This window comes from Emys orbicularis, chromosome 25 (genome assembly GCF_028017835.1).
Source record: "Emys orbicularis isolate rEmyOrb1 chromosome 25, rEmyOrb1.hap1, whole genome shotgun sequence".
NCBI lineage: Eukaryota > Metazoa > Chordata > Testudines > Emydidae > Emys > Emys orbicularis.
Window position 1 is genome coordinate 17,135,173 of NC_088707.1, and position 19,158 is coordinate 17,154,330.

A 19,158-nucleotide genomic window follows, 5' to 3' on the forward strand; every position below is an offset into this window, starting at 1 on the left:
AGAGCCAGAGAGGCCAGAGGAGGAACCCAGGGAGATGGAGGCAGAGCCGCAGCAGCACTGGGGCTGGAGGTGGGTGCAGTGAGCAGATTGGGAGAGCGAGGGGGACCCTGGGCAGAAGGCCCAGTGCAAGGAGACGCTACCAGTCAAGAGGCCTTGCAGGCCAGACTTTGGTCATATCCCCTACGGGGGGCTGACACTGGGAAGAAGGGTCCTGCCACCTAGACCCTGAGAGCATGTGGCCACCACCAGAGCAAGTGTCCAGCCTGCGGTGTCCCTGCAGCACAGCCAGGGCCTGGGAAGGAGCCTGGGACATGTGAGGGAGAGACTGTGACCTGCCCTGACATTCCAGAGACACTGGTTGTGATCTCCCTGCACCACAGAATGGGGTGACGTGTTTTCCTTTAACCTTCCCACCTTTCTTTATGTTTTACATTGATTGCTGGGTAATAAATGGTATTTGCTTGAAGCACATGCAATGATGAGTGGATCAGGGAAGTGTCCAGAGCGGAGAGAGTACCCCAGAATGGGGGCACTGTAGCTCCTGTTCTAAGTGACCACGACAAGATTGGGGGTCAAGCCCCCCAGGAATCCTGGGCCCAGCCTTGTTGGGGTTAGGAGGACTCTGCCACACATGAGAGTAGAAAGAGAGTCCTCGAGGTCAGGCAGGCCTCTGGGTAAGGGAGCGGGGACTCATATCCTTTCACCAGCCGATTCCACCGGGGTCGTATATAAGCGAGGGAAGTTCCCCACAATAGCAGGACCAGATCCTCCTTTACATTTGCACTCTGTCCTCATTGCTTCTCTCTCTCCCTTCCCCCCATCTCTGCTGCTCTCCCTCTGGGCTTTCTCAGCACCTGGCCCCACAGCGCTTCCTGCTAGCCGGAGACTGCACTTTCTAGGCCTGCTCCTGTGGATGTGGCCTCTCTCCTGATTCCTAAGGAAAGGAACCTTTCCAGGAAATTGCCATGGCTTCTGGGAATCTGTGAGTGGCTGTGGACAGTACCAGGAATCATTTGGCTCCTGGCACACAAGGCAACTTAAAAGCTAAGTGCCTAAACAGGGGCTCAAACCCTGGACCCTCAGATTAAGAGCCTGAGGCTTTACCAACTGAGCTAGCTGAAAGCTTCTTCCTCTTTCTCCACAAGAGTGAGCAAGCAGGCAAAAGAGAGGCAAAAAAAGTCCCAGGAACCCCTCCTCTTTTTCTCCACAGCCACTGCCTGTCAGCAGGATTCCTCCTCCTCCTCCCTCCTGTGCCTCAGTGAGCCTAAGGCCTGGTCTACACTACGAGTTTAGGTCGAATTTAGCAGTGTTAAATTGAATTAACCCTGCACCCGTCCACACTACGAAGCCATTTACTCCGACATAAAGGGCTCTTAAAATCTATTTCTGTACTCCTCCCCGATGAGGGGAGTAGCGCCGAAATCGACATTGCCTGTTCGAATTAGGGTTAGTGTGGATGCAATTTGATGGTATTGGCCTCCGAGAGCTATCCCACAGTGCACCATTGTGACCGCTCTGGACAATAATCTGAACTTGGATACACTGGCTAGGTAGACAGGAAAAGCCCCGCAAACTTTTGAATTTCATTTCCTGTTTGCCCAGCGTGGAGAGCACAGATGACCACACAGAGCTCATCAGCACAGGTGACCATGCAGTCCAAGAATTGAAAAAGAGCACCAGCATGGACCGTACGGGAGGTACTGGATCTGATCCCTGTATGGGTAGACATTTCCGTGCTAGCAGAACTATGTTCCAAATAGGGTGACCAGATGTCCCGATATTATAGGGACAGTCCTGATTTTGGGGGTCTTTTTCTTATATAGGCTCCTATTACCCCCCACCCCCTCTCCCGATTTTTCACATTTGCTGTCTGGTCACCCTAGTTCCGAAAGATGAAATGCCAAAACATTTGAAAAAATCTCCAAGGGCATGATGGAGAGAGGCCACAATAGGGACTCATATCAGTGCCGCGTGAAAGTTAAGGAGCTCAGACAAGCGTACCATAAAACCAAAGAAGCAAACGGAAGGTCCAGGGCAGAGCTGCAGACATGCTGCTTTTACGCATGCAATTCTAGGGGGGGCTGCCACCACTACCCCACCCCTGACCGTGGATTCCGATGAGGGGTTACTCTCAGCCATGCCTGAGGATTTTGCGGACGGGGAAGATGAGGAGGAGGATGAGCTTGTGGAGAGCACACAGCACTCCGTTCTCCCCAACAGCCAGGAGCTTTTTCTCAGCCTGACTGAAGTACCCTTCCAAACCTCCCAAGGAGGTATCCCAGACCATGAAGCCATGGAAGGGACCTCTGGTGAGTGTACCTTTGTAAATATAAAACATGGTTTAAAAGCAAGTGTTTTTTAATGATTAATTTGCCCTGAGGACTTGGGATGCATTCGCGGCCAGTACAGCTACTGGAAAAGTCTGTTAATGTGTCTGGGGATGGAGCGGAAATCCTCCAGGGACATCTCCGTGAAGCTCTCCTGGAAGTACTCCAAAAGCCTTTGCAGAAAGTTTCTGGGCAGGGCAGCCTTATTCCGTCCTCCATGGTGGGACGCTTTATCACGCCATGCTAGTAGCAAGTAATCTGGTATCATTGCATGACAAAGCCTGGCAGCGTATGGTCCCGGTGTTTGCTGGCATTCAAGCAACATCCGTTCTTTATGTCACTGTGTTATCCTCAGGAGAGTGATATCGTTCATGGTAACCTGATTGAAATACGGGAATTTAATTAAGGGGACAGAGGTGGCCGTTCCTACTGGGCTGTTTGCCTGTGACTGAAAAGAAATCCTTCCCTGCAGTTAGCCAAGCGGTGGTGGGGGGGGGAGGCATTGGCGCTGAGCTTTTCACGTTTGGCTAGCAGGGATCTTCCCTGATACCAGCCACGTGGTGGAGGGAGGGGTAAAGCGATCATCCCAGAGAATTGGATGGGGGGGGGTTAGTTTGGTTGCTGCTGCTGCATGTTAACATGAAAACCGCAGCACTCAACGGGCTTTGCTTGGTATGGGAAAGGAGGGTGCTGCTTTTATGAAGTGTAACCTTTCTGCCAGGCCGAGTTGATAGTAGCAAGGGCCGGGTTCAGTACATAGGGGTCCTCTCCCAACAGCGTAACACAAAACCAGCTCGAGCCCCCACCCAGTGACCTGGGAAAATCTTACACACACCCCTGGGCGCCTCAAAGAGGCAATACTTCCCCTCTCGCAAGCACAGAGTCTCGGTGTAGCAGAAAATGTTTAATAACATGAGGTAAACGACATAGCATTAAATTGGGAAAACACCACAACTAGAGTTCATAGACCAAACCATGAGCAAAGACCCACCCCAGCAAATTGGGCCATGTCCTTTCCCGTTGGTTCTTGAAACCAGCAACCCAAGAATCACCCAAAGTCCCAAAAGTCCAACAACCCCCTGTCCCTGGTTACTGCAGCCCCAGAGTTCAAAGGGGGGGGGGTTGCGCAGGGTGTTAAGGAGCACCTTATGTGATCCGAGGCCGACCGGCCACCTCTCCATGGGTTCCACCACAGCCTTCACCACGAGCCAGTCCACTTCCACCAGCCGCCCCGTGAGCTGCTCATGCCGTCCCACGAACTGCTTTGCTCTACCAGCTGCTCCGCTCACCAACCCGTGAGCCGCTCCAGCTGTCCCCGCAAATGGCTCCACTCGCCATTCCTTGGGCCACTCTGACCACCCCCACAAGGCCCTGCTCTGCTAGCTGCTCCCCCAGCCGCTTAGCAATATAGCTTCAGGCTCCCCCACTAGTTAACACAGCACTCAGTAATCTCAGCTCTTAATAACTTTAGCATGCACCCGACAAAGTGGGCATTCACCCACAAAAGCTTATGCTCCAATACATCTGTTAGTTTTAAAAGTGCTACAGGACTCTCTGTTGCTTTTTACAGATCCAGACTAAGGGTACGTCTACACTTACCTCCGGGTCCGACGGCAGGCAATCGATGTTCTGGGATCGATTTATCGCGTCTTGTCTAGACGCGATAAATCGATCCCGGAAGTGCTCGCCGTCGACACTCCAGCTCAGCGAGAGGAGTACGCGGCATCGACGGGGGAGCCTTCCTGCCGCGTCTGGACCCACGGTAAGTTCGGACTAAGGTACTTCGAATTCAGCTACGTTATTAACGTAGCTGAATTTGCGTACCTTAGTCCGAAGTGGGGGGGTAGTGTGGACCAGGCCTAACACAGCTACCCCTCTGATATTTAGCTCTTTTGCAATTTCAGCTGGTAGTAGGGGAGCCCCAGTGTTGGTGCACCATCGGCCCAAAGTGAATTCAGCTCAGCAGCCTGTAACTAGATTCTTAATAGAATCAAAGTTAGCTCTAACATTCAACAGTGGAGAGAGAAGTAGGTGCAATTGGTGTCAGGCTTACAAAAGGAGAGGGAGGGGTGCCCACCCCCAGTACAAATACCTGTCCCCAACCTCTCTCTATTCACTGGGTTTTGGAACCCATGTCCCTCGTCTAGTGAGTGCTACTTAGGTGATGGTGAGACCCTCTGTCATAAAACAGTTTCATTGTCCTTGATTCACATAATCAGGGTAACAACACTTTATTCCTTCTGCCCCAATAAAAGAGAAACTGGGGAATCCCACAGCAGCCAAAGTGACCATTTGGGGCTGCCGTGGGCTCATGCTAGGTGGGGTGGGTGTGCCTATGCAAACAAGTTCAGCCCCTGAAGATATTTTCCACACTAGCCATAATTCACCACCAGATGTCAGGGTAGAGCTCATCCTGACCCTGCTTACAGAAGCTGAAAGACAATGGCTTACCATGGCCACATGCAAGCCGAATTCTGTTGCCTGGCCCTGCATCTGTGATCTCTAACACCAAAGCCGCAGGCACTCAATATTAAGATCATAGAATATCAGGGTTGGAAGGGACCTCAGAAGGTCATCTAGTCCAACCCCGTGCTCAAAGCAGGGCCAATCCCCAACTAAATCCCCAAATGGCCCCCTCAAGGATTGAACTCACAACCCTGGGTTTAGCAGGCCAATGCTCAAACCACTGAGCTATCCTTCCCCCCCCAATAAAGCACCAGGGAGAGCAGATTTCAAGTCCCATCTTGAGATGTCCGAAAAGGGGATGATGCAAAATGCGACCTTGTACCGAAATCACATGTGGTATGTAATCTGAATAGTGTTGTTCACTGTGAAAGAGTATAAGCATTGTTCTGTAAAATGTATCTTTTAAAATACTTCTCTCCCTTTTTTCCCTCCCGAAGCTGCAAATTTTTCAAGCCTCCCTCCTCCGTCCTGAAGGCTATCTCAGATAAGGCGGCGAAAAAAAAGCACGCGAGATGAAATGTTCTCTGAGATCATGCAGTCGACTCGCAATGAAAGAGCTCATCTGAATGAGTGCAAGGACACGGTATCAAAGTACAGGAAAGCTGCCAACAAATGTGAGGACAGGAGGGACCAATGTGAGGACAGGAGGGACCAACGTGAAGAGAGGAGGGACGCTCGAGTTGAGAGGTGGCAGCAGGAAGATCAGAGGAGGCAGGATGCAACGCTGGGGCTGCTGTGTGATCAAACGGACATGCTCCGGCGTCTGGTGGAGCTTCAGGAATGGCAGCAGGATCACAGAATGCCGCTGCAGCCCCTGTATAACTGCCCTCCCCCCTCCCCAAGTTCCATAGCCTCCTCACCCAGATGCTCAAGAATGCGGGGGGGAGGCTCCGTGCACCCTCCCACTCCACCCCAGTGGACAGCCCAAGCAAAAGGCTGTCATTATTTTGAACTTTTGAAGTGGCCTTTTCCTTCCCTCCTCCCCTCCTCCCAAACCTCACCCGGGCTATCTTGTCAGTTCTCTCCCTATGTTTATAATCAATTAATAAAGAAGACATGATTTTTAAACGATAGTGGCTTTATTTCCTTTGAAAGCAAGCTGTGATCAAAGGGGGGAGGGTGGGTTGCTTACAAGGAATGAGTCAATCAAGGGGGTGGGTTTTCATCAAGGAGAAACAAACAGAACTTTCACACCGTAGCCTGCCCAGTCATGAAACTGGTTTTCAAAGCTTCTCTGATGCGTAGCGCTTCCTGGTGTGCTCTTCTAATTGCCCTGGTGTCTGGCTGCACGTAATCAGCGGCCAGGTGATTTGCCTCAACCTCCGACCCTGCCATAAAGGTCTCCCCCTTACTTTCACGGAGATTGTGGAGCACACAGCAAGCAGCAATAACAATGGGAATATTGGTTTGGCTGAGGTCTGAATGAGTCAGTAAAGTGTGCCAGTGAACCTTTAAATGTCCAAATGCACATTCTATCACAATTCTGCACTTGCTCAGCCTGTAGTTGAACAGCTCCTGACTACTGTCCAGGCTGCCTGTGTATGGCTTCATGAGCCATGGCATTAAGGGGTAGGCTGGGTCCCCAAGGATAACTATAGGCATGTGAACATCCCCAACGGTTATTTTCTGGTCTGGGAAGTAAATCCCTTGCTGTAGCTGTTTAAACAGAGTGGTGTTCCTGAAGACGCGAGCGTCATGAACCCTTCCCGGCCAGCCCACGTTGATGTTGGTGAAACATCCCTTGTGATCCACAAGTGCTTGCAGCACCATTGAAAATTACCCCTTGCGGTTTATGTACTGGCTGCCCTGGTGCTCCGGTGCCAAGATAGGGATGTGGGTTCCATCTATTGCCCCACCACAGTTAGGGAATCCCATTGCAGCAAAGCCATCCACTATGACCTGCACATCTCCCAGAGTCACTAGCTTTTGTAGCAGCACCTCAGTGATTGCTTTGGCTACTTGCATCACAGCAGCCCCCACAGTAGATTTGCCCACTCCAAATTGATTCCCGACTGACCGGTAGCTGTCTGGCGTTGCAAGCTTCCCCAGGGCTATTGCCACTCGCTTCTCAACTGTGAGGGCTGCTCTCATCTTGGTATTCTGGCGCTTCAGGGCAGGGGAAAGCAAGTCACAAAGTTCCATGAAAGTGCCCTAACGCATGCGAAAGTTACGCAGCCACTGGGAATCGTCCCACACCTGCAACACTATGCGGTCCCACCAGTCTGTGCTTGTTTCCCGGGCCCAGAATCAGCGTTCCATGCCTATAACCTGCCCCATTAACAGCATGATCTCCAAAGCACCGGGTCCCGCGGTTCGATAGAATTCCATGTCTATATCCTCATCACTCTCGTCACTGCGCTGCTGTTGCCGCCTCCTCCTCACTTGGTTTTTCAGGTTCTTGTTCAGCATAAACTGCACGATAATGCGCGAGGTGTTTACAATGTTCATGACTGCTGTCTTGAGCTGAGCGGGCTCCATGCTTGCCGTGGTATGGCGTCCGCACAGTTCACCCAGGAAAAAAGGCGTGAAACGGTTGTCTGCCGTTGCTTTCCCGGAGGGAGGAGGAGGATGTACCCAGAACCACGCGTGACAATGTTTTTTGCCCCATCAGGCATCGGGATCTCAACCCAGAATTCCAATGGGCGGGGGAGACTGCAGGAACTATGGGATAGCTATGGGATAGCTACCCACAGTGCAACACTCCGGAAGTCGACGCTAGCCTCGGTACATGGACGCACATTGCCAAATTAATGTGCTTAGTGTGGCCGCATGAACTCAACTTTATACAATCTGTTGCCAAAAATCGAATTCTGTAAAATTGGAGTAATCCTGTAGTGTAGACATACCCTAAATCTAAACACTTAGACAGCTGGTCTGTCCGCTGCACCCCAATCCCCCATGCCTAAGCCTCCCTGCCAAAGTCCTGCACCTGGCTCCAGAGAATTAAGTCTCACATCTCTCTGGGAACTCTACTTCTTGTGCCCAGAGAGTCTTGTCCCCCCTCAGTAGATGACCTGAGTCTGAGAAACACAGTGTCCGCCTTTTCCAAAGAAGTGTTTAGAGAGGCTTTTCTCCTTTGGCCTAATGGATAAGGCATCTGATTTCAGATCAGGCAGTTGAGGGTTTGTCACGGACTCAGAGATCGTGCCCACTCTTGGCCCCGTGCGGTCTGTGGGGGGTGCCCCTTTCAGTGCAACAGCCCTTCTCAGGGGTCCACTCTCTCTCGGGGTCAGGCCCCACCGCCTCCTGGAGCCACACCTCTCTGAACCTTAGTACGTCTGTCTCTCACCATGGGCCCCCTCAGGGAGTCCACTCGCTCTGGACCCCCCAGGCCTCCACCCCCGAAGGGGTTGATGCAACCCTGTTCTCTAGACCGGAGTGACTCCCAGCCAGCATAAAACAGGAGGGTTTATGGAGAGTTGAACACAGCACAGGAAACTCTCAGGGCCTCAGGCCTGGCCTCCCTCAGCACAGCACATCCCAGTCTCCCTGCATCCAGCTGGGCTCTGCCTGCTCCCCCTCTCCAGCCCCAAGCCCCCCTGCTTCCCAGCTGGACATCTGAGATCCCCGGCCCCAAGCCCTGCCTCTGTCCATTGTCTTCTCTCCAGGTAAACAGGGTCGTAAACTGGGGCCTCCTCTCCTCGCTTCTGTCCTCTGGCTGGAACCGGCTAGTTAGGTCACTGGGTCCTCACTCTGCAGCCCATTGTTCTCCCAGTGGCCAGAACCGGCTGCAACTCCTGAGCTGGGTCTCCGGGTCGGGGTCTCAGGTCACTGGTCGTTGGGGTATCCATTCTCCAGGCCATTTGCTGGGGTCCCAAGTTCCCTCTCTGGTCCTCTGTAACAACAAACTCCCTCTTCCCTCACCTCGTTAAACCAGTAACACCCAGGGAAACTGAGTCCCATCCCCTCTGCATTCAAACCATTGAAACCCCACCGAAAACAAGAAAAGCCAAGAAAACCCCCCACTTCGTCACAGGGTTCAAGTCCTTTCACGGTTGTGCTTGTGCAGTTTTCCTGTTGTGCTGAAAGTCCTGCTCCCTTCAGGACTGGAAATTCTTCTTAGCCGGTCAAGCCAATGCTCTGGCTCCAACTAGAGCCCCGGGAAGGAGTTGGGGGTTGGGCGTCACAAAGGCTGGGGCATGAGCCCCACATGCTTCCAGTCTAGCCTTTGCCATTCCTGACTTGCCAAGGAAAATGGGCAGCTGCCCGGGTTAGCGTGTAGAGCAGTTTCCCTCTTCCAAATGTGGCACAGAGCATCAGCAGCCGCCCCACATGTTGGTCTGCGGGTGGCTTTCAGTGGGTGTTTGGCATGGCAGGGAGTAGGCTCTTCCTCCCTCATGCCTATTAAGCCTGGTCCTGGCACTCCTTCCTTTAAATGCATTGTGGGCAAGAGGAAGAGTGGGGCAGCTGAAGGTACAGGGACCAAAGCTGTGGACATCAGGTGAAGCAGCGAGAAATACAACCATCAGGTCAAACTGCAGGAATCTCTAGCCAAACTGTTAAGTTGTAGTGGCCCCAACCTATAGCGGCCAGCCCACTGAACCAGTCGGACCAAAGACCTATCTCCAGTGGGCATCAGTCACCCAGCAGGAGGGAAAAAACACTCAATCTGGTGCATGGAAGGCTTTGCAGCAAACCAACACAGCACCAGGATGTCCCAAAGAGATTTGGGATAACAAGATTCAGAGTCCTGAGGGCTGACCATTACACCATGGGACCTGCTAGCACTTCTTTGTCTAGACCCATGTGACTCTCAGCTGGCTGACTTGCACTCTGCACTTATTGCTTCCCACCAGCTACTTCCTCTCACAGGACTCTCTCTCCTCCTCCATTGACTATAGTCCTGCTCTACCAGATCTACGGGTCCTGCCGTGAGTCCCCGCATCCCCCTGCTTTGTCTCTGTTCCCTGCAGGCCTCAAAAATGTCAGGGGAGACTGCCCCTCCCTTCCTGCTCATATCAGCCAGCTGCAGCCTCATCTCCCGGAACTTGGCCAGCTGTCGCTTGATCCGGTCGCACAGTCACACGCTGACTGGCTCCCCTGCCTGGATGCTCTTGTGGAAATCCCACAGGCGACACTGCAGGACTTGGCACCCCTGGTTTCTTTAATGTTGTGGTGTTTGCCCGACCGCTGGAACAAAGCTTCCAACTCCTCCCTCACCCACTCCCACCAATCCCCCTGGTTGCCATAGAACCCTCTGATGCTTTCCCATTCTGCCAACACCACCAGGCCTCACCCCCCTGCCCCTTTATCTTGCAAGCTCTGGATGTTCAGTTTCCAATATCCTCTGCCGTGGGTCAGGGTATTGCCCACATTGAGCTCACGGTGAGAGCTGCGTGATCCAAACAGTCCATTGGCACTATCCTGCACTGGGCTGTCGACGTGCTCTCTTTCACGTAAATCCGGTCAATGTGACACCTGGCCTGTCCCTGCAGAAAGGTGTACCCCATCTGCGGCTGGTGTGAGCTCGGGTCAGAGGAATAGGAGGCTACCACCCACCCTCCACTGGTTCCACTACGGAGAAACACGGCCCCTAAGCTGACCTCGCTACAGACCTGCGCCAGGTAGTGCTCATTGTAAAAACGTTTCCTCTGACCGTCGGGAAAACGGGACCAGCGGTTCTCAGGCCGTCTGACACAATTAAAATCCCCCCCCAACACCAACACCATGCGGTCAAGAGGAAGGGAGCCAGTTCCTTCCATTTATCTTTCCTTTCATGCCTTAACTGGGGACCATAAACACTAATATAGCGGTAACCAGTGCCACGGAGCACAAAGTCCACCAATAAGGCCCTCCCTGGTTGGAGCTCCACCACCTTCTGTACTTGCACTGAGAATGTGAAGAACAAGACTCCAGGAAGCAGCATGTGTGACCCAGGGCTGCTACCTGGTAAGAAACTATGAGTCATGCATGTGACTTGCCCAGGTGACTCCAAAACTCCATCTTGGAGCTGGACTTTGCATAGGAAAGAGGAGGGGGTCTCCACCCACAAGAGAAAATCTATTTAAGCCCCGGGGGAGACCCCTCCATTTTGTCTTCAGCTGGCTAAAGAGAGAGCCTCTCCACCCCAAGGATACTTGAAAGAAACTGGAACAAAGGACAATAACTACAGGGGGTGTGAGTGATTGCTGGACCCAGACTAGAAGGAAAGTAGTCTGTAACAGGAAACTTACTGGGTGAGGATTATATCTGTATTCAGTTTTTATTACTGTACTAGACTTAGACTTGGGTGTTTTGTTTTATTTTGCCTGGTAATTCACTTTGTTCTGTCTGTTACTACTTGGAACCACTTAAATCCTACTTTCTGTATTTAATAAAACCACTTTTTACTTATTAATTAACCCAGAGTATGTATTAATACCTGGGAGGTGGCGGGGGGGGGGGGAGCAAATAGCTGTGCATATCTCTCTATCAGTGTTATAGAGGGTGGACAATTTACGAGTTTACCCTGTATAAGCTGTAAAACGGATTTATTTAGGGTTTGGAGCCCCTTGGGAGTTGGGCATCTGAGTGTTAAAGGCAGGAACACTTCTGTAATTTGCTTACAGTTAAGCCTGCAGCTGTTTGCGGCAAGTAATTCAGACTCTGGGTCTGTGTTGGAGCAGATGGGCATTTCTGGCTCAGCCAGACAGGGTGCTGGGGTCCCAGGCTGGCAGGGAAAGCAGGGGCAGAAGTAGTCTTGGCACATCAGTTGGCCGTTCCCAAGGGGGTTTCTGTGATCCAACCCGTCACAGGTGGTAATTCTTGTATTGGACCTGCTTCTGGTGGGGAGAGAGAGAAAGAGAAGCACAATGGAAGCTTCTCTCTTTCCCCAGCAGTAGTTGGTCCACAAGACAAGCTATTCCCTTGTCTCGCTGATACCCTGGATTCCTGGGACTGGACCCGGCTACGACTCTAGGGCATAACTGAAGTGTCTTGAAATCAGGTTACAGCTTTGTCGGGCCCCTCCTTTTCTGAGCTGGGCTGCAGCCCATGATGCAGCCGTCCATCCGCCGGGGACAGTGGGCCCAGCAGAGACCCCGGCGGGGACTGGGCGGCACTTCGGCAAGGGCACCTGGTGGGGCTGGCGGCTGGGCTCTTAGCACTGAAGAGCTGGGGCTGGCCAGGGGAGTGCGCCGGGCCCGGGCAGGAAGGGGGAGGGGCCTGACTGGGGGAGCGGAGCCGCGTGAACACATATGCAGGTATGTTTGCGAGCAGAGCATTGTGGGAGCGGGAGCAGGCTGCCGAGCAGGGCCCGAATTTGGCACCTGGGGCTCGGTGTGGAGAAAAGTGCGACCCCGGGGCCACGTCGGGGCAGCTCGCAGCAGTGGGGGCTGGTGTGGGTGGGGCTGGCGGGCATGGGCGTGGCATCCCTCACCGTGGGTTGAGAGTGTGGGGCGAGTGAGGGCGGGCGGCCGCTGGGCACTAGGCGCTTATACTTACCTGGCAGGGGAGATACCATGATCGCCAAGGTGGTTTTCCCAGCGTGAGGCTCATCTATTGCACTGCAGGTCTGCTGACCCCTGTGATTTCCCCGAAGGCGAGAAACTCAACTGCAGAATTTGTGGTAGTGGGAGACTGCGTTCGTGCTTTCTCCTAGTACTTGGTCAAGGAAAGAAAAAGCTCAGGTGGTGTTCTTTGGAGCTTTCTACAGTTTTTCCTTAGCCTATGCTAAAACTGTGTCCTTTTCTGTTCCTGTGGTTATTTCCCCCTGTTTTATAATTGCTCTTTTCTGCAGCTTGCTCTAGAGAGGCTTGGTTCCTGTGCCCTGTCTTGACTCAAGGAGAGCTGCCTAGCTCCTTTATTCTCTTTTTCCCTGCTTGTAGCCCTTGGTGCGTTTGCGCTTCCTGCTGGCAGTTGGTCCAACAAAAGAAAACGCTTAGTTCTTTTTTGAGCCCTGTCTTGACCACAGTCTCTGGCAAAGAGTTCCACAGGTTGACTGTGTGTTGTGTGAAGAAATACTTCTTTTTCTTTGTTTTAAACCTGCTGCCTATTAATTTTATTTGGTGACCCCTAGATCTTGTGTTATGAGGAGGAAATAACATTTCCTTATTTACTTTCTCCACACCAGTCATGATTTTATAGACATCCATCCTATCCCCCTTTAGTCATCTCTCTTCCCAGCTGAAAAGTCCCAATCTCATTAATCTCTTCGTCTACAGAAGTTGTTTCCTATCCCCTCATCATTTTGGTTGCCCTTTTTTTCGGGATCTTCCCCATTCCAATATATCTTTTTTCACTTGGGGCGACAAAGAACCTCACGTTTATAGACTCACAGAATGCTCCCAAGAAATTGTAACAATATTTTCTCATAAAGAAACCAAAACGCTAGAGATTTCAGATTTTTCAACTACTTGAAAAAAAAACCTGCTTTCAAGAAGTATCACCACCGTAAAACTCTTTCTGCTTTTCTAACCAGAACATTCTCCCCCAAAGGAGATGCACCAGTCCTAGAGACACTGCAATACCAGGTCAATGCATGGGGTGGACACAGCAAGCTCCTATTCCAGCCCCCTGTTTCAAAAATCAATTTAACATACAGTTCTCAAATAAAGAACATATCAGATATTAAACTGAAGCCACAATGCTCTTTTCTGCTCCTTCCCACAGAACTATCTCAAATGTACAGTCATCAGGCACACGTAAGATACAGTTTCACTCCATACCAGTCCAGTCCCTTGCTGTTTCTTGTCTAACCACTGCACACCTATGGTATACCCTACCCTGAGCTGATTCCCGACTTTTGTGCTCAATCCAACCTTGTATTTACCTGTCTCTGTGGCACAATGGGTCAGCGTGTTCGGCTATTAACCGAAAGGATGGTGGTTTGAGCCCACCCAGGGATGGCGGTGAGCCTGTGCTACTTCCTTGCTCCTCAAGACCTGCTGGGAGCCTCAAAGGCCCCCTTTTCCCACCTCAAAACCGTCCCTCTTGGCCTCAGTGCTTTCAGCTGGTGGCCCAAAGAGCGGGCTGGATGCCATTCAGAAACCCATCTCCCAGCAGCCATGCGGAGGCTCAGGCTTAATCCTCAAGGCCGAGTGCAAAACCTTCAGCCGGGAACGTTTCGCTCCCTTCCTGCCTCTGCCCAAGCGGCAAGGGAGAAACGGACGAGACATGCTGGCTCGAAGACTGCCTCCCTCCCACTTCCCTGTAGGCTGTGCAAAGCTCTTGGCCTGCCTCATGCCTCGTCAGGAAAGCGTGGCCATGCTGGCCAAGTCTGAGTCACGTCCGCAGCCTGGCCCTGGCCCGCCCCGGCTGACGGAGCGCAGAGCCATGCGAGTCAATGGCAGGTCAAGTCAGGACCCTCGGCTCTTTCCCCTGACAGCCACACAGAGCTGCCTAGCATCCCGATAGCCTCCCTCATGTTCTCCCGCAGCAGCCGCCTGCCGGTGTGTGGGAAAAGGGGGATGAGGAAGCACTGCTGCCTCATTCCGGGAGAGGAGGCCCTCACCACGCCCAGGCCTGACTCTTGCCTTCAGCCCAGGCAGCCAGAGGTGCCGGGGAGCTCCCTGGCAGGCCGTCGCCTCAGCCACCTCTTGCCTCATGGCCTAGGCCAGGGGTCGGCAACCTCTGGCACGTGGCTCGCCAGGGTAAGCACCCTGGCGGGCCGGGCCAGTTTGTTTACCTGCCACGTCGGCACGTTTGGCCGATTGCGTTTCCCACTGGCCGCGGTTCATCGCTCCACACCAATGGGGGCGGTGGGAAGCCACGGCCAGCACATCCCTCGGCCCATGCCGCTTCCCACCCCCCCCCCATTGGCTTGGGATGGCGAACCGTAGCCAGTGGGAGCCGTGATCGGCCAAACCTGCCATCGCGGCGGGTAAACAGCCCGCCAGGGTGCTTGCCCAGCCCGCCAGGGTGCTTAGCCTGGCGAGCCACATGCCTGAGGTTGCCGACGGCTTGCCTAGGCTCTTGGTGATCTGCTGGTCACCGCCTCGCTTGAAGGCCCAGAGCCAAAAGAAACAAGCGCGGGCGTAGCAGAGGATGGTTTCAATCCATCAACCTCTGCGTTATGGGCCCAGCATGCTTCCGCTGCGCCACTCTGCTGGCACTTCAACCAGGCCACCCAGCCACCAGTATCTGGATTAATGCCTTACGCGCTCTAGCGCTGGCAGGCAGATGCGCAGGCTGCTAGGCAGCAGCCCTGGTAACAGGATTTTACAGTTTACTCTGTATAAGCTTTATACAAGGTAAAATGGATTGATCTGGGGTTTGGACCCCATTGGGAGTTGGGTATCTGAGTGCCGGAGACGGGAGCACTTCTTAAGTTGTTTTCAGTTAAGCCTGCAGCTTGTGGGGGACGTGGTTCAGACTTGGATCTGTGCTTGCAGCAGGCAACCGCGTCTGGCTCAAACAGGCAAGGTACTGAAGTCCCAAGCTGGCAGGGAAAATGGACTCAGAGGTAGTCTAGGCACATCAGGTGGCAATCCCAAAGGGGTTTCTGCGACCCAACCCATCACACCCAGCTTTTAAAACAATCCTCCAGCAAGACAAAGAAACCCACATCTATAGACTCAGAAAACACTCCCAAGAAGTTTCAACAATATTTTGTCACAAAGAAATCAAAACGCCAATGAGTCTCTTAAAAAAAAAAACCCTGACCAAACAAGCAGCTTCACAGTGAAACTCTTTCTGTTTTTCCAACCAGAAGACTCTCCCCAAAAGGAGATGCACCGTTCCCAGAGACACTGCAATACCAGGTCAATGCCTGAGGTGGACAGAGCAAGCTCCTATTCCAGCCCCCTGTTTCAAAAACCAATTTAACATACAGTCCTCAAATAAAGGACATATCAGATATTAAACTGATAAGAACAGATTTAAAAATTTTATTAAGATGATGTTAAAAAAAAGTGAACGGCACAGAGTTTAAGCTTAGAAGTTTCTGGTTATCAGGGAATAACATACAGATTATCGAGGGTGCAAAGTTTGGTTTAAGATCGGGTGTCATAAGAAATACATAATCTGCAATGTCCCCGATTGGGGATAAAAGGTTGATGGATCAAAGTACAGACATTGAGATATGAGGGTATGAACTTCATAAAGTGGCTATGTTCAGGTGTGGAGTATAATGAGTGGATATGATGATGAGAATGGATTGACCCTCATTTGATGAGATTTAACATTCAGAGAGTTTATGGTTCCAGTTTGTATGATCCAAGGGAGAAAGTCTTTTGGTCCCTTTCTCATAGTCGATTAACACTACACTTTGATCTTAACTCCAAGGAGCCCACAAGGGATGCTGACACCCTCGGATGCTGCGCAGAACCAATGCCCCCACCACTTTCTACCTCGCCATGATGAGCTCCCAGACAGGCACCAAACACCATTCACGTGACTTTGAGAACTAGGTAACTCTAAGTGAGGATCACTTCCCCGAAATGACTCCAATGGAGGAATTCAAAGTAAGAACCCTTAACACACAATTCTGTTCAAAGACAGAGAAGTCTTTCAGCCTCCTTCCTCTCGCTGGTTTCCCTGCACACTCCTAATTTGCATATACCCACCCACTGACCTGTGACTAACAATCTCTCCCTGTTAACTCTTACAGCAAAACAGGTCAAAGAAAGCGTATGCAAGCGCTATACAGCATCCCCAATGCTCTTTTCTGCTCCTTCCCACAGAACTATCTCCAATGTACGGTCAATTGCATCAAATCAATTCCTTGCCATTGCAGGGCCTTGGGCATTGGTGCACCTCAGTCTCTCTGAGGTTATCGGCTGGTTCCTTCTGGCCTTAAATGCTATGAATCTGACTCAAAGGGCCACAACCTTCCTCCTCTTCTGCTCCTATGAACTATCCCTCGTCTGGGCAAAACATTTACAGAGACTGTTTCCTAAGTTAAAACGGTGGCGTTTTCCAAATGGGAAAGGGATGGAAAATTTCTCTTCTGTAGGGAGACGAGGGAAAGAATGATCCAAACCATGCAATCAATTCTGGAAGGTATACTAAGGAGAGCGGTTTAAGAACCTACACAGAATAGACTAAGGCCTGGTCTACACTAGGCGTTTATGTCGAATTTAGCGCCGTTACATCGAATTAACCCTGCACCCGTCCACACCACGAGGCTATTTAGTTCGACATAGAGGTCTCTTAAATTCGACTTCTGTACTCCTCCCCAACGAGGGGAGTAGCGCTAAATTCGACATGGCCATATCGAATTAGGCTTGGTGTGGATGGAAATCGACGCTAATAGCTCCGGGAGCTATCCCACAGTGCACCATTCTGTTGACGCTCTGGACAGCAGTCCGAGCTCGGATGCTCTGACCAGCCACACAGGAAAAGCCCCGGGAAAATTTGAATTCCTTTTCCTGTCTGGGAAGTTTGCATCTCATTTCCTGTTTGGACATCGTGGCGAGCTCAGCAGCACTGGCAACGATGCAGAGCTCTCCAGCAGAGATGGCCGTGCAATCCCAGAATAGAAAGAGGGCCCCAGCATGGACTGATCGGGAAGTCTTGGATCTGATTGCTGTGTGGGGCGATGAGTCCGTGCTTTCCGAGCTGCGCTCCAAAAGACGGAATGCAAAGATCTATGAGAAGATCTCTAAAGCCATGGCAGAGAGAGGATACAGCCGGGATGCAACGCAGTGCCGCGTGAAAATCAAGGAGCTGAGACAAGGCTACCAGAAGACCAAAGAGGCAAACGGACGATCCGGATCCCAGCCCCACACATCCTGTTTCTACAAGGCACTGCATTCCATCCTAGGTGCGGCCGCCACCACTACCCCACCACTGACCGTGGACTCTGAGGATGGGATATTGTCCACGGCCGGTTCCTCGGACATGTTAGCGGACGGGGAAGATGAGGAAGGAGATGAGGAGGATGAGGCAGTCGACAGCGCTTACCAAGCTGATTTCCCCAACAGCCAGGATCTCTTCATCACCCTTACAGAGATCCCCTACCAACCGTCCCCAGCATTTAACCCGGACACAGATTCAGGGGAAGGATCAAGCAGTAAGTGTTTTAAACATCTAAACATTTATTTTTAACAGAACTGGAATATTAACAATAAGAACAACGTGTTTTTCATGATTTGTTTGCCCTAGGCGCTTAACTATTCAGTCCCAACTATTTTAAAAAAATCTAACAGTGTCCGGTTGTGCATGATTCTGCTGCCCAAGCCGCTCCACTCTTTAGTCCCTGCCAGTGCAGCTATATTAAAATGCGGTCTATATGTCCGGGGATAGAGCTGAAATCCTCCAGGGACATCTCGAGGAAGCTCTCCTGGAGGTAATTGGAAAGCCTGTTCATCAGGTTCCTGGGGAGAGCGGCCTTATTGGGTCCTCCGAAGTAGGAGACGTTTCCGCCCCAGGAGATCCTCAAGTACTCCGGGATCATAGCCTTGCACAGCATGGCGGCATACGGCCCTGGTCTTTGCAGGCTTTCCCGAAGCATCCTTTCTTTATCGCTGTCCGAGATCCTCATGAGTGTGATGTCGCTCATGATGACCTGCTTTGAATTAGGTAGGGGACTGTTAGTATTGGGACTGCTTGCCCGTTCCTTTACAGAACTGTAACCGCCGGTTTACAGCCACGCGGTGGAGGCGGGAGAGGGGCAGCATACAGGGATCTTTCCCTGGGACAGCCGCGAGGGGGTGGGACAGGGGCAGAGTTCATGCTTGGCCGATTGCTGGCAGCAGAGACTGGCATTGCTTTCAATGTGAAAGGAGGCCAGTGCTACTATTAAAGTTTTAAGCAGCCACAAGTCTACGGCTTACCATGTCTGCCTGCTACAGAAATTCCAGTGTCCTGCCCCGCTTCCCAGATCGGCAGTGCAAGACCCCAGGCACTGAAGGCGAGGTCTGAAAATTCGACCTTGTCCTGAGTGCGCATGTGATAGGTGCAGTGCATGGTCTTGTTCACAGAGAAAGACTATGTTCTTTGTTCACAACTACATTTATCTTTCGGAGGAATTCACTACCTTTTTCTCATTCCCACAGCCACATCTGCGACTGTCTCCCAACCCAGCTTGGCATCACACTCCCAGAGGCTAGCGCAGATTAGGCGGAGGAAGAAGAAGACGCGAGAGGACATGTTCTCATAACTAATGGGCTGCTCCCGAGCCCAGGCAGCACAGCAGAACCAGTGGAGGGAGAATTTGTCCCAAATGCACCGGACACACATGGGACGTGAGGAGAGGTGGCGGCAGGAAGACCAGCAGGCGACTCAAACGCTGCTTGGACTTATGAGGGAGCAAACGGACACGCTCCGGCGCCTTGTTGATGTTCTGCAGGAACGGAGGCAGGAGGACAGAGCCCCGCTGCAGTCTATCAGTAACCGCACTCCCCCGCCACCAAGTCCCATACCCCCCTCGCCCAAAGTCCAAAGAAGGAGGGGCGGCAGAGTCCGTGAAAACTCTCACTCCACCCCTGCAGACTGCTCAAGCACC

The 19,158-nt window shown here is 52.0% G+C and overlaps 4 non-coding genes across 4 annotated transcripts; 2 read left to right on the plus strand and 2 right to left on the minus strand.

The window, feature by feature from the left end:
• Nucleotides 1-12,207: 12,207 nt before the first annotated feature.
• LOC135894716 (U1 spliceosomal RNA) lies at nt 12,208-12,371 on the plus strand. The gene has a single exon (XR_010562383.1). It is a non-coding gene; the product is annotated as a U1 spliceosomal RNA (small nuclear RNA).
• Nucleotides 12,372-13,206: 835 nt separating this feature from the next.
• LOC135894720 (U2 spliceosomal RNA) lies at nt 13,207-13,388 on the minus strand. The gene has a single exon (XR_010562385.1). It is a non-coding gene; the product is annotated as a U2 spliceosomal RNA (small nuclear RNA).
• Nucleotides 13,389-13,544: 156 nt separating this feature from the next.
• Nucleotides 13,545-13,618, plus strand: TRNAN-AUU (transfer RNA asparagine (anticodon AUU)). Its single transcript has one exon. It is a non-coding gene; the product is annotated as a tRNA-Asn (tRNA).
• A 1,817-nt stretch (nt 13,619-15,435) lies between these two features.
• Nucleotides 15,436-15,627, minus strand: LOC135894728 (U2 spliceosomal RNA). The gene has a single exon (XR_010562392.1). It is a non-coding gene; the product is annotated as a U2 spliceosomal RNA (small nuclear RNA).
• Nucleotides 15,628-19,158: the final 3,531 nt, after the last annotated feature.